Source organism: Cervus canadensis, chromosome 8 (genome assembly GCF_019320065.1).
Source record: "Cervus canadensis isolate Bull #8, Minnesota chromosome 8, ASM1932006v1, whole genome shotgun sequence".
Classification (NCBI taxonomy): Eukaryota; Metazoa; Chordata; class Mammalia; order Artiodactyla; family Cervidae; genus Cervus; species Cervus canadensis.
Window position 1 is genome coordinate 34,483,060 of NC_057393.1, and position 11,565 is coordinate 34,494,624.

Here is an 11,565-nt window from a genome sequence, read left to right on the forward strand (position 1 = left end):
AAAATTACAACGTGTGCAAAAATGGAATATTATTCAACCATAAAAGAAAATAACAAAGAACTGATACATGCAACTTAGATGAACCTCCTAAATACTATACTAGGTGAAAGAGCTAGAAACAAAAGTGACAACGCTATGAGACCATTCATATGCTATATACATAATAGACAAATTCATAGAGGTATAAAGCAGATAACAGGTTAACACAAGATGTGTTAGTTATCGTTTAATGGAAGGGTATGTTTCTGCAGAGTGATGGAAAAGTTTTGAAATTAGAGAGAGCAAGTAATCACACAATATTGTGAGTGCAATAAATATCACTAAATTGTACACTTTAAATGGTTAATTGTATGGTATGTTTTATTTTTTTAAATTACATTACTCCACAAACTGATCTACAAATTTCCTATAATCCCTACCAAAATCACTACTGTCTTCCTGGCAAAAATTGATGAGTTTATCCTATAATTCGTCTGAAAATTCAGGGCACTGAGAATAGCCAAAATACTCTTAGAAATTAACAACAAAGTTAGAGGACTCACACTTCTCAATTTCAAAACTAACTATAATACAATGCTAATAATTAAGGAGAATCAATAATGTGTTATGGTATAAGGTTTTCATATAGACTACTGGAAAAGATTTGAGATTACACAAATAAACCCTTCCATTGATTGAGTCAACTGATTTTTGACAAGGGTGCCATGATGGTTCATGTGGGGAAAACAGTCTTTTCAACTAATGGTTCAGGGTTCAGAGTCTCAGATACCAGCCTCAAACTCCATACCTATGACAATTCATTTTGTTGTAGCCACGCGTTCCAGAAAACAAACTCACTCAGAGGGACAATGCAGATAGTGGAGTGCAGTTTATTACACTGGCAGGCCCAAGGCAGAGTCTCCTCTTAGCCAAGGACCCGACCAGCATTTGTGAAAATCTTTTATACCCCATGTGTACGTGTCCGAACCCAGCACCCCAAATTCCTTGAGACTTATATAAACAAAGGAGGGTAAATACAATCCCAATAACCCCACCATTCATGTGCCAAGTGATTAGACAGCTAAACGATTAGCCACTAATCAATAAGCCCGAGGTTGCACTCCGATAGGTACAGAAAATTTATGGCCTGTCTGGAGGAAGGGGTGATTAGTGTATGTGTTCCCTTAGGCGAGGAGTAACCTGGATACAATCTTCAAGGTTCCCCTGTCCGGAGTGGGTCTTATCCTTCTGTTGTCATTTCCAAAGGCACTAAACACAGAGTTCAGAGTCCATTGGAAAGGTGGCCGAGCATGATCAGCCGAACAGGCCTAAGATGGAGTCCAGGCCCTATGAATTCCTTCTTCAATTTTACTTTACACTCAATTAAGGTTTCTCTCTTTCATTCACCTACTCTTTCCCATCATATACCTTTCACCTTTACATACACTATTCACGCATCTGAAATTCCTTTCCTTGTCCTTCATACAAACATATTAAATTTATTTTCAACCACCTGTCATGCAGAAGTCCAGTTAGATTAAGCCATTCTCTTTCATTCCCTCAAACTGTGTGTGCAGAGATCATGCCCATCTTCACATTATACTATGATATTTGTATTTTATACCTTGTTTGTAATTGTTTCTTTTTCACCTGAGGTGTCATTCTGACTTTTCTTGGGATGACTACTAGTATACAAAAAGCAAGATCAATTTTTCCACTTATTTTAAAGTTAAATACTGTATCTTTCATAATGCTTAGTGCATACAATATATGCCCACAATAGATACTTAAAATGCTTGTTGGCATTACTTACTTGACCATTGAAACATTCCTAGTAAATTCAAAACTATTCAATGAATCACAAAATGCACAAGCAATCAAAGAACTGAACTGTCATTAACATTCTACCTGCTCCATTCTGATCAGAAAACAATCAATAAAGTCCCGAGGATTGTTAATGTCCAGGGATGCTTGGTGTTTCCTTGTTTGCTCAAAAAAAAATTTTTGTAAATGAGCAGCATTTTTAAGTACTCTCTTATGACTCCCTGGGAAACAATCTAGGAGAGCAGGGAAAGTATTGCAGATCTAGAAGAGAAAACAGTAGTTTCTTAAATAAAAAACATTTAGTGAAGACTTATTTAATATGCCAAGCCCTAGTTAACAACTGTGGTATAAATATTAATGTAATACAGCCTCTGTATTGAGAGAAATTTTCACTTCACAAATACATAATTTTATATGTTGAGAGATGTATTTGAGGGAGAAAATTATGACCCTGGATCAAATATGATTATTTTTTTCCTATAGTCATATATCATGTTTATATGAGTATGTCTTCCCTTGTGGCTCAGATGATAAGGAGTCTGCTTGCAATGCAGGAGACCTGAGTTCAATCTCTGGGTCTGGAAGATCCCCTGGAGGAGGGCATGGCAATCCACTCCAGTATTCTTGTCTGAAGAATCCCATGGACAGAGAAGCCTGGTGGGCTACAGTCTATGGGGTCACATAGAGTCAGGCACGACTGAGTGACTAACACACGCACACGCACACACACACACACACACACACACACACATGTTGACAGATGTATTTGAGGGAGAAAATTATGACCATGGATCAAATATGATAGTTTTTTCCTATACTCATACCGGAGAAGGCAATGGCACCCCACTCCAGTACTCTTACCTGGAAAATCCCATGGACGGAGGAGCCTGGTAGGCTGCAGTCCATGGGGTCGCGAAGAGTCAGACATGACTGAGGGACCTCACTTTCACTTTTCACTTTTATGCATTGGAGAAGGAAATGGCAACCCACTCCAGTGTTCTTGTCTTGAGAATCCCAGGGATGGGGTCTCACAGAGTCGGACACGACTGAAGTGACTTAGCAGCATACTCATATATCATGTTTATAGCATAAATGCATTTTTATCTCAATTCTCTCATTTTTTACCTCAATTCTTCTTTACCATCATGATATATAGGATGACATGAAATACCATGATTTACATTTGTAGTTCATAAGAAAATTTAAACAACCTGAAAAGAACACAGAGCCGGTCCTTGATGTTTCTACTTCTCTCTCATACACTCAAACATAAAATCAGTATTTTAGGGCTGAAAGGATCCTAAAGAACCATGAAACACAACCAATATTTTATGGATAAAGTAACTGGGCACCAGAGGAATTAAGTGATTTCTGTGAGGTCCCTTAGGCAGAGGGTAGAACATAGGTCAGCACAGGGCACACCTGTGATATTTGTTTATGTTTCTTACACACACACAAACAATCATTTTGTCATTCCTGTTAAGTACTTAGAATAGGGAAAAAGAGTCCAAAATGGCGGTGGCTAAAAGACCTGCAAGGGAAAGCCCGCGAAAATAGAACAAAGGAAGGTCCGAGGACCGGAGTGAGAACCTCAGGTAAAACCAACAACACTCCTGGTCGGCCCAATTTACATAAGGCAGGCCCAGGGACAGAGAAACATATAAAAAGAGGAACCAAAACCCTCTTCTCCTTTTTTGCTCCCTCCCTCTCCCCTGCGCGATGGGGCGATCTTCTCTTCGCCTCTCTGGATCGATGTGCCCTCATGCCTCAAAGATGGATTTTCCTGGTATTATCTAAATAAATAGAGCTGTAACACTGATTTATTTAAGAGCTATAACACGGTCTGTTTGAGACCTGAGAGCTATAACACGGTCTGTCCTCCGAGAGCTGTGACCCGCCAAGGGGCTTTAATGTCCGTCACTCCAAATTTTTGTTGTGACGAGACAAAGAACCAAGGAACATATACTTATGTGACATTCCCAAAGCAATTACCTTGTAGGTTAAGATGCCAAATGAAGCATCAAATTCTTCCTGTCCTAGTTGTCCCCTGGCAAAATTCTCCCCCTTGAAGGAGATATTCTCCTCTGTACTAAATGCAGATATTTCTGTGAACTCATGTGCTTAAGTAGCAACTGTGTGTGGGGGGGTACGCTAAGTCACTTCAGTCGTGTCTGACACTTTGTGACCCCATGAACTGTAGCCTGCCAGCCTCCTCTGTCCATGGGATTCTCCAGGCAAGAATACTAGAGTGGGTTGCCATTACCTCCTTCCTGACCCAGGGATGGAACCTGCACCTCTCACATCTCCTGCATTGCAGATGGATTCTTTACCGATGAGCCACCACCGCAAAAGCCCTAAATAGCAACTAAGTGGTGTGAAATTAAAGTACCTCCTGCCATAACAATAAACAAGAAATGTCATAGCCATTAGTGATTTCTGGCCTCCAAATGTGAATGAGGGCTCCCCAAACTGAGTTCTGACAGGTGCTGCCACTCCCCGAGATGACTGCTGAGGAGCTGGGGGAAGACAAGAAGAAGCTTAAGGAGGCTGCATTCCTCCAGGTGAACAAGGAAACTGGATTTAGCCCCAGAGAGCTGAGGTGCATATCAAAGGAATGAATTCAGTGAGCCCAGAGGCTTGCATCTTCTCATACACAGAGTGCTAAATTCCTTAACTTGATATCTGATCTTTGATGTTCAGACTGCTTGCTCCCTTTGTTGCAAACTTGCATATAGCCTGACTCCCCCTCCTGCCTCCTTGGAGCAGTTTTCTCAGAGAGACTGAAAGGTGGTCTCCCACACTCAGAGTCCTAACCATTCCCACCAAATAAAATAACTCTCTACTTTCAGGATGTGACTATGTTTTTTTAGTCAACAGTGGAGACTGAATGACAAGACTTGTGAGTAATGGTGTTATAGCCATGCTTTCCGGGAAACAAACTCACTCAGAAGGACAATGCAGATAGTGGAGTGCAGTTTATTACACCGGCGGGCCCAAGGCAGAGTCTCCTCTTAGCCAAGGACCCCGTCCAGCATTTGTGAAAATCTTTTATACCCCATGTGTACGTGTCCAAACCCACCACCTACCCCATGTGTACGTGTCCAAACCCACCACCCCAATTCCCTTGAGACTTACATAAACAAAGGAAGGGTAAATACAACTACAATAACCCCATCATTCATGTGTTATGTGTTCAAACAGTCAATAATCAATAAGCCCGCAGTTACATTCCAAATAGTTAATAACCATAAGCCTGTGCTTACATTCTGATAGATAGTGTCCGGAGGCAGGGGTGATTAGTGTCTGTTTTCTCTTAGGTGATGAGTAACCTGGATATGATCTTCAAGGTTCCCCTGTCCGGAGGGGGTCTTATCCTTCCATTGTTGTTCCCACAGGCACTAAGCAGAGAGTTCAGAGTCCACTGGAGAGGTGGCCGAGCATGATCAGCACAGACAGGCCTGAGATGGAGTCCAGGCCCTATTAATTCCTTCTTCAATGGGAGCCTTTCTAGAAGGACCTAAAAGTCCTTCAATTGCGGTGGGCATCCCTTTGGACCACTGAAGTATACAGATGAAACACCCGGTGTTTTAGATAACATGTGAAAGTTGTTTTAGAAACTTTAAACAATATCATATCTACAAATCCCCTTAACAACAAATATTCACCAAGCATAAAATCAACATTTCACTTTTAACTTAAAATGAGTAGATTTCAGTGTAGGTAATTAATTAATGGGTTGTTTTTTATTATTCGATTCACTTCTGCTGCCTTTTCTTGTACCCTTTTCACCCAAGATGCCTGTTAATTTGAAGAGAAAATGGTGAAAATTAAAATTTAAAGAGGTCATTTTAAAATACCATTTAATAACTAAAATTGTGAGTGCTGAATATCATCTGTCTGGAAAGCCTGTAGGAAATTAAGCACTGATATACAAAGGAGAATAACTAGGGACCTCAAAATATGTTTTGCTTAATGAACAGCTGAAAGAATCACAAGTAGAATCAGAAGAGGTGAAGCTAACATGAGAGAGATTGTGGTTCATAAGATGCAAGCCTCTGGGCTCACTGAATTCATTCCTTTCATATGTACCTTTAGCTATCTAGTTCCTGGGTTACTGTCAGGGGTGGCAGATGTGGCAAATGGCTGCTTCCTGCATCCACCCCTCCCCCACCACAGTCCCAGCTCCTCAGCAATCACCGTGGTGGGTGGCGGCATCTGTTGGATCACAGGCATTGTGTTCCCTTTTGGGAGACCTCACATTTGGAGGCCCAAAATCGCTGAAGGCTGTGACTTCTTGCCCTTCAATACGGCAGGAAATATTATATTTCACAGTATGTTTTAATAAATTCTCATTTTTTCCCATCATTTAAATCAAGTTAATCATATTCCCAGTGAAGGGCTCACTTTCTTTTTTACCTGAAGTATAGCTGAGTTACAATATATTAGTTTAAGGTGTACAACTATTGGTGAACTTAATATATATAAGTGGGAATTTAAAGCACAGGAAGATAAAAGGAAAAAACGTAGCTCAAAAAGTCAGTCACTGAAATCAAGCAAGATCTCTAAAACAAAGGAAACTCAGTGGGGGGAGGCAACCAGCTCTTTATCTAGTCCTGTGGCTGTTTATCTGAGACAATCAGCTTTGGATGCCCCTTTGAAATGGATGCCTCAGCCATCAAAGATCAAATCAGACACTTGCATTACAAAATAGTAGGAAAATTGTCCAGATTTACACTCCACATTAGAAAATGCAAATCAGAAGCGAGAGATATCACTTAATTCTATCTGTTAGAATAGGCACTATCCAAAAAAAAAAAAGAAGGAAAGAAGGATGAAGGGATAGAATGAGAGGGAGGGAGTGGAGAAGAAAATAACAACTGTTGGTGAGGGTGGGGAGGTAAAATACTACTACCAGAAGCTCCTATGGAAAACACTAGGATGGTTTCCCAAATAATTAAAACTAGAATTGCCATATTACCCAGCAATCCCCTTTCTGAGTTTCTATTCAAAAGAACTAACTCAAACTTTCAAAGTGATATTTGTACTTCCATAACCTTAAAAGTTGAGGTAAAACAACTTAAATATTCCCCATTGATTAATGAATAAAGAAAACATGTAAATACATATACTGGAATAGTATTCAGCCATAAAAATGAAACAAATCTTCCCACATGATACAACATAGATGAACCTTGAGCAAACTGTACTCAGTGAAAAAAGCCAATCACCGTAGGACAAAGGATTCATAATTCCCCTTATACAAAATATCTAAATGAGTAAAACTTACAGAAACAAAAAGTATCCATTTGGCCAAAAATTTCCTTTGTTGAAGTAAAAAGAAAAGACATCTTTCATTTTCACCAAGAACTTTATTGAACAACATATTCACCGTTTGTTCCCCTACCTTCTGCAATTTTTCACACAACTTCATACTTCCACCTTCCTAAAACTTTTTGGTTTTGAGTAAAATGTTCCAGGTGCCTTTTACAGTCTTCCAGGGAACTGAAAATTTTTCCATTAAGAGAATTTTGTAAAACCCAAAATAAATTGATACCTGAGGGTGCAATGTCCAGTGAGTACAGTGGCTGAATCAGAACTTCCCAGCCAAGCTGTAACAGTTTCTGCCTGATCATCAAAGAAACATGTGGTTTTGCATTATCCACATGGGAGATTTATAGATTTTCAGTTGACTAAGTCCTGACATTTTTCATCAAGTTCTAACTGGAAGCAGTACTTGTGGGAATTAATAGTTTGGTTTTCCAGAAGGAGCTCATAATAGAGTTCCACCATAAACATAACATTACCTTCTTTGCATGAAGACAAGCCTTTGGTGTGGTTGGTGGTTCATTTTGCTTGCTTCATGATCTCTTCCATTCCACATTATTGTACAGTATCCACTTTTCATCACTCATCACAATTTGTTTTAAAAATGAATGTTTTTATTACATTTAAGTAGAGCGTTGCATGTGGAAATATGGTCAAGGTTTTTTTCCCATAACTTATGTGGAACCAAATCATCCATGTGATTAACATAGCCAAGCTGGTACAGATGCTTTTCAATGCTTAATTTGGATATTTTGAGTATGTTGGTTATCTCCCACCTGGATTGTTCTCAATAATTGATCACTATCAACTTCAGTTGATCTACCTGATCAGGAAGCATTGTCTAGTGAGAAATCTCCAACATGAAACTTTGCAAACCACTTTTCACATGTTCAATCAGTCATAGCACCTTCTCCAAACACTATGCAAATCCTTTTTGTGCTTCAGTTATGTTTTTACCTTTCTCAAAATAATAAAGCATCACATGCCAAAAAAGTTGCCCTTTCTTCCACCTTCAAATAGCTACACAAAAATTCACTTTCTGCCATTAGAGTGATATCATCTGCATATATGAGGCTGCTGATATTTACCCTGGCAATCTTGGTTCCAGATTGTGATTTTTCCAGCCTGGCAATTCACACCAGGGAAACCCAAACACTGCACAGAAGTTTTAAATAAGCAGTGTGACAATATACAGCTCTGTTGTACTCCTTTACCAATTTTTAACAGTCCATGTTCCATGTCTCCTTCTAATCATTGCTTCTTGACCTGTATAGAGATTTCTCAGGAGACAAGTAAGGTGGTCTGGTATTACCATCTCTTTAAGAACTTTTCATAGTTTGCTGTGATCCACACAGTCAAAGGCTTTAATGTAGTCAATAAAGAAGAAGTAGATGTTTTTCTGGAACTCCCTTCTCTCTCCATGATCCAAAAAATGTTGGCAATCTGATCTGTTTCAGATTGCCTTCCTCTGCCTCTTCAAAACCCAACTTGTACATCTGGAAGTTCTCAGCTCATATACTGCTGAAGCCTAGCTTGAAGGATTTTGTGCATCACCTTGCTAGCATGTGAAATTGTATGGATGTCTGAACATTGTCTGGCATTACCTTTCTTTGGGATTGGAGTAAAAACTGACATTTGCCAATCCTGTAGCCACTGCTGAGATTTCCAAATTTACTGATATACTGAGTGCAGCACTTTAACAGCATCATCTTTTAGGATTTTAAATAGCTTAGCTGGAATTCCATTACTTCCATTAGCTTTTTTTTGTAGTAATGCTTCCTAAGGCCCACTTGACGTCACACTCCAGGATGTCTGGCTCTAGGTAAGTGACCACATCATTGTGGTTATTCAGGTCATTAAGACCTTTTTTGTACAGTTCTGTGTATTCTTGCCACCTCTTCTTAATCTCTTCTGCTTCTTTTAGGTCCTTACCGTTTCTGTCCTTTATTGTACCCGTCTTTGCATGAAATGTTCCCTTGTTATCTCCAATTTTCTTGAGGAGATCTTCTGTTATTTTCCTCTCTTTCGTTGCATTGTTCATTCAAGAAGGCCTTTTTATCTCCCCTTGCTATTCTCTGGAACTTTGCATTTAGTTGGGTATATCTTTCTCTTTCTCCCTAGACTTTCACTTCTTTTCTTTCCCCAGCTATTTTTAAAGCCTCCTCAAACAACCACTTTGCCTTCTTGCATTTCTTTTCCTTTGGTATGATTTTGGTCACTGTCTCCTGTACAATGTTACAAACCTCCATCCATAGTTATAATGGACACTTAATTTGTTAAGATCATAGATCTCATGTTACCTAGTTTTTTTACTACAAATTTTTGTAAAGTGTTGGGAACAAATGGTTAAGGCATGGAACTATGCCAGGCTCCTTTAAGGAGCTTCTAAGCCTGGTTCCTTTTAAAATTACAGAGATCTAAATTTAAAACCGGAGAAGGCAACGACAACCTACTCCAGTACTCTTGCTTGGAAAATCCCATGAACAGAGGAACCTGGTAGGCTGCAGTCCGTGGGGTCTCTAGGAGTCAGACACGACTGAACGACTTCACTTTCACTTTTCACTTTCATGCACTGGAGAAGAGAATGGCAACCCACTCCAGTGTTCTTGCCTGGAGAATCCCAGGGACGGGGAAGCCTGGTAGGCTGCCATCTATGGGGTCGCACAGAGTTGGACATGACTGAAGCAACTTAGCAGCAGCAGCAGCAACAAGTTTAAAACAACTTTTATTTTGGCTAGACAGATAAATAGTAATTTTGAAAGTCTTGGGCATTTCTTTGTCAACATGTGATTCACAGTAAATCTGATTCAAGTTTTCCATTTAATATAGAAGGAAGAATTTTAAAACAGAGTAATTTGAAATATGAGCTGAAAATCAGAATCCTTGTGATAACCATTGTATGGGTCATTATACCTAGTAGTGGGAAGTAAATAATTACCATACATTTGTTACCAAAATCCAGTAAAGAGGGGGCAATGTTTAGCAAACCGAAAGCAAAGCCAAATTTCATTCAGAGAAGACAGGGTAGCAGTTACTGATAAGGCTAAAGTCTAGTTAAACCAAATATTTTCTAGCTTAGTATTTGTGTATTTTGCAGAATTATGATGCAGCAAGTATTTATTCAAAATTTATAAATAAATGTATATATAAATCAATACACTAAGCATTAAGTAACAAGAAAAATGAAAGCTGATTTTTAAATGGTACTGTCTGCACAGAGAAATCAAAATTGATAAGAACTGTACTAAGATATGCCTAATAAAATAAAACCATATATAGTATTACTCTTAGTCAGAACTACAGGCCTGGGCCCTCAGATGTGTCTGTGAGGCTTATTATATAAATATAGTTCACTTATGTAACATACAAGTCACAAGTTTCATACTACATAAGGGCATGATGAGGTCATTCCCACCCTGTCCACTTAACAAATATTGCCTGCTGAAATGCTCTGAAATAGACAACCACATTTACGCTATGGAAAAACAATGTTATCTAATGCAGGAAATAATTCAAAACCATTCCTTGTGACTTCTGACTTGAAAAGAGGTTCAGGATTATGATTAAATGACCAATATCCACACTGCATGCGCAATTATGGGAGTACACATATGACAAGCACAGATACACAAAAGCTCCCTTGGCTCTCTCTTCTTCATACTCTCCCCCTCCACAGAAGGACTGACAACTACAACCCATGTGAAAGACGTGGCCTCTCCTGAAATGTTTCCAAGGATGTCAAAAGAGAAGAGAGGGGGCTTTGGGGGTCAGGCTTACAGAATACAGCATCTCCCACCATTGGTTTTCTCAACTCCTCCACTAGGCAGCGGGCTTTTTCTTGAACTCGGTCCTCAATGCTCCTCTTCCCCATCCCGAAATTCCACAGAGTCATGAGGGAGAAGCGCCAGGTCTCCTTCCATCTCTTGCCATTGCTAAAGAGGATTCAGAAACTATTAACAGGAGGGAGGCCCTAGGCAAGGAGGAGTGAGCTTACAGTTGGCAGCCTTTCAGGTAGACCAAGACCTGCTGCCAGGTTCTTCAAATTCCTCTAATCTACCCTCTCCACCCCCAATGCCAATGCTGAACACACACACAAGCACACCTACCATGTCCTTTATTAATTCTTTCAGGCAACGGGAGACTGCTTCTTCCAGAAAACTCTTCTCCCAAATCGATCAGAGTTTCCTTCACTGCTTCACATCCATACAACACCACAGCGGGCTTCATGCCGAAATACACAGTGAACACAGGGCCATAGACTTCTGAGAGCTGGGGAAGGAGATGCATGTAATCACAAAATAGGTCACAACTTGATAAAATATAATACCTGACTCAGAATATATTATTATCACACTTTTACATTTCTATTCTTCCACAAACAGCCTAAAATATTTCTGAATACATAAGTATTATAGTAATTGTTACAGTTTCCACTTT

General features: G+C 39.5%; 1 pseudogene; it reads right to left on the bottom strand.

Moving 5' to 3' along the window:
* The window catches only part of LOC122446109, a 31,666-nt pseudogene that overhangs the window by 18,128 nt on the left and 1,973 nt on the right, over positions 1-11,565 (bottom strand).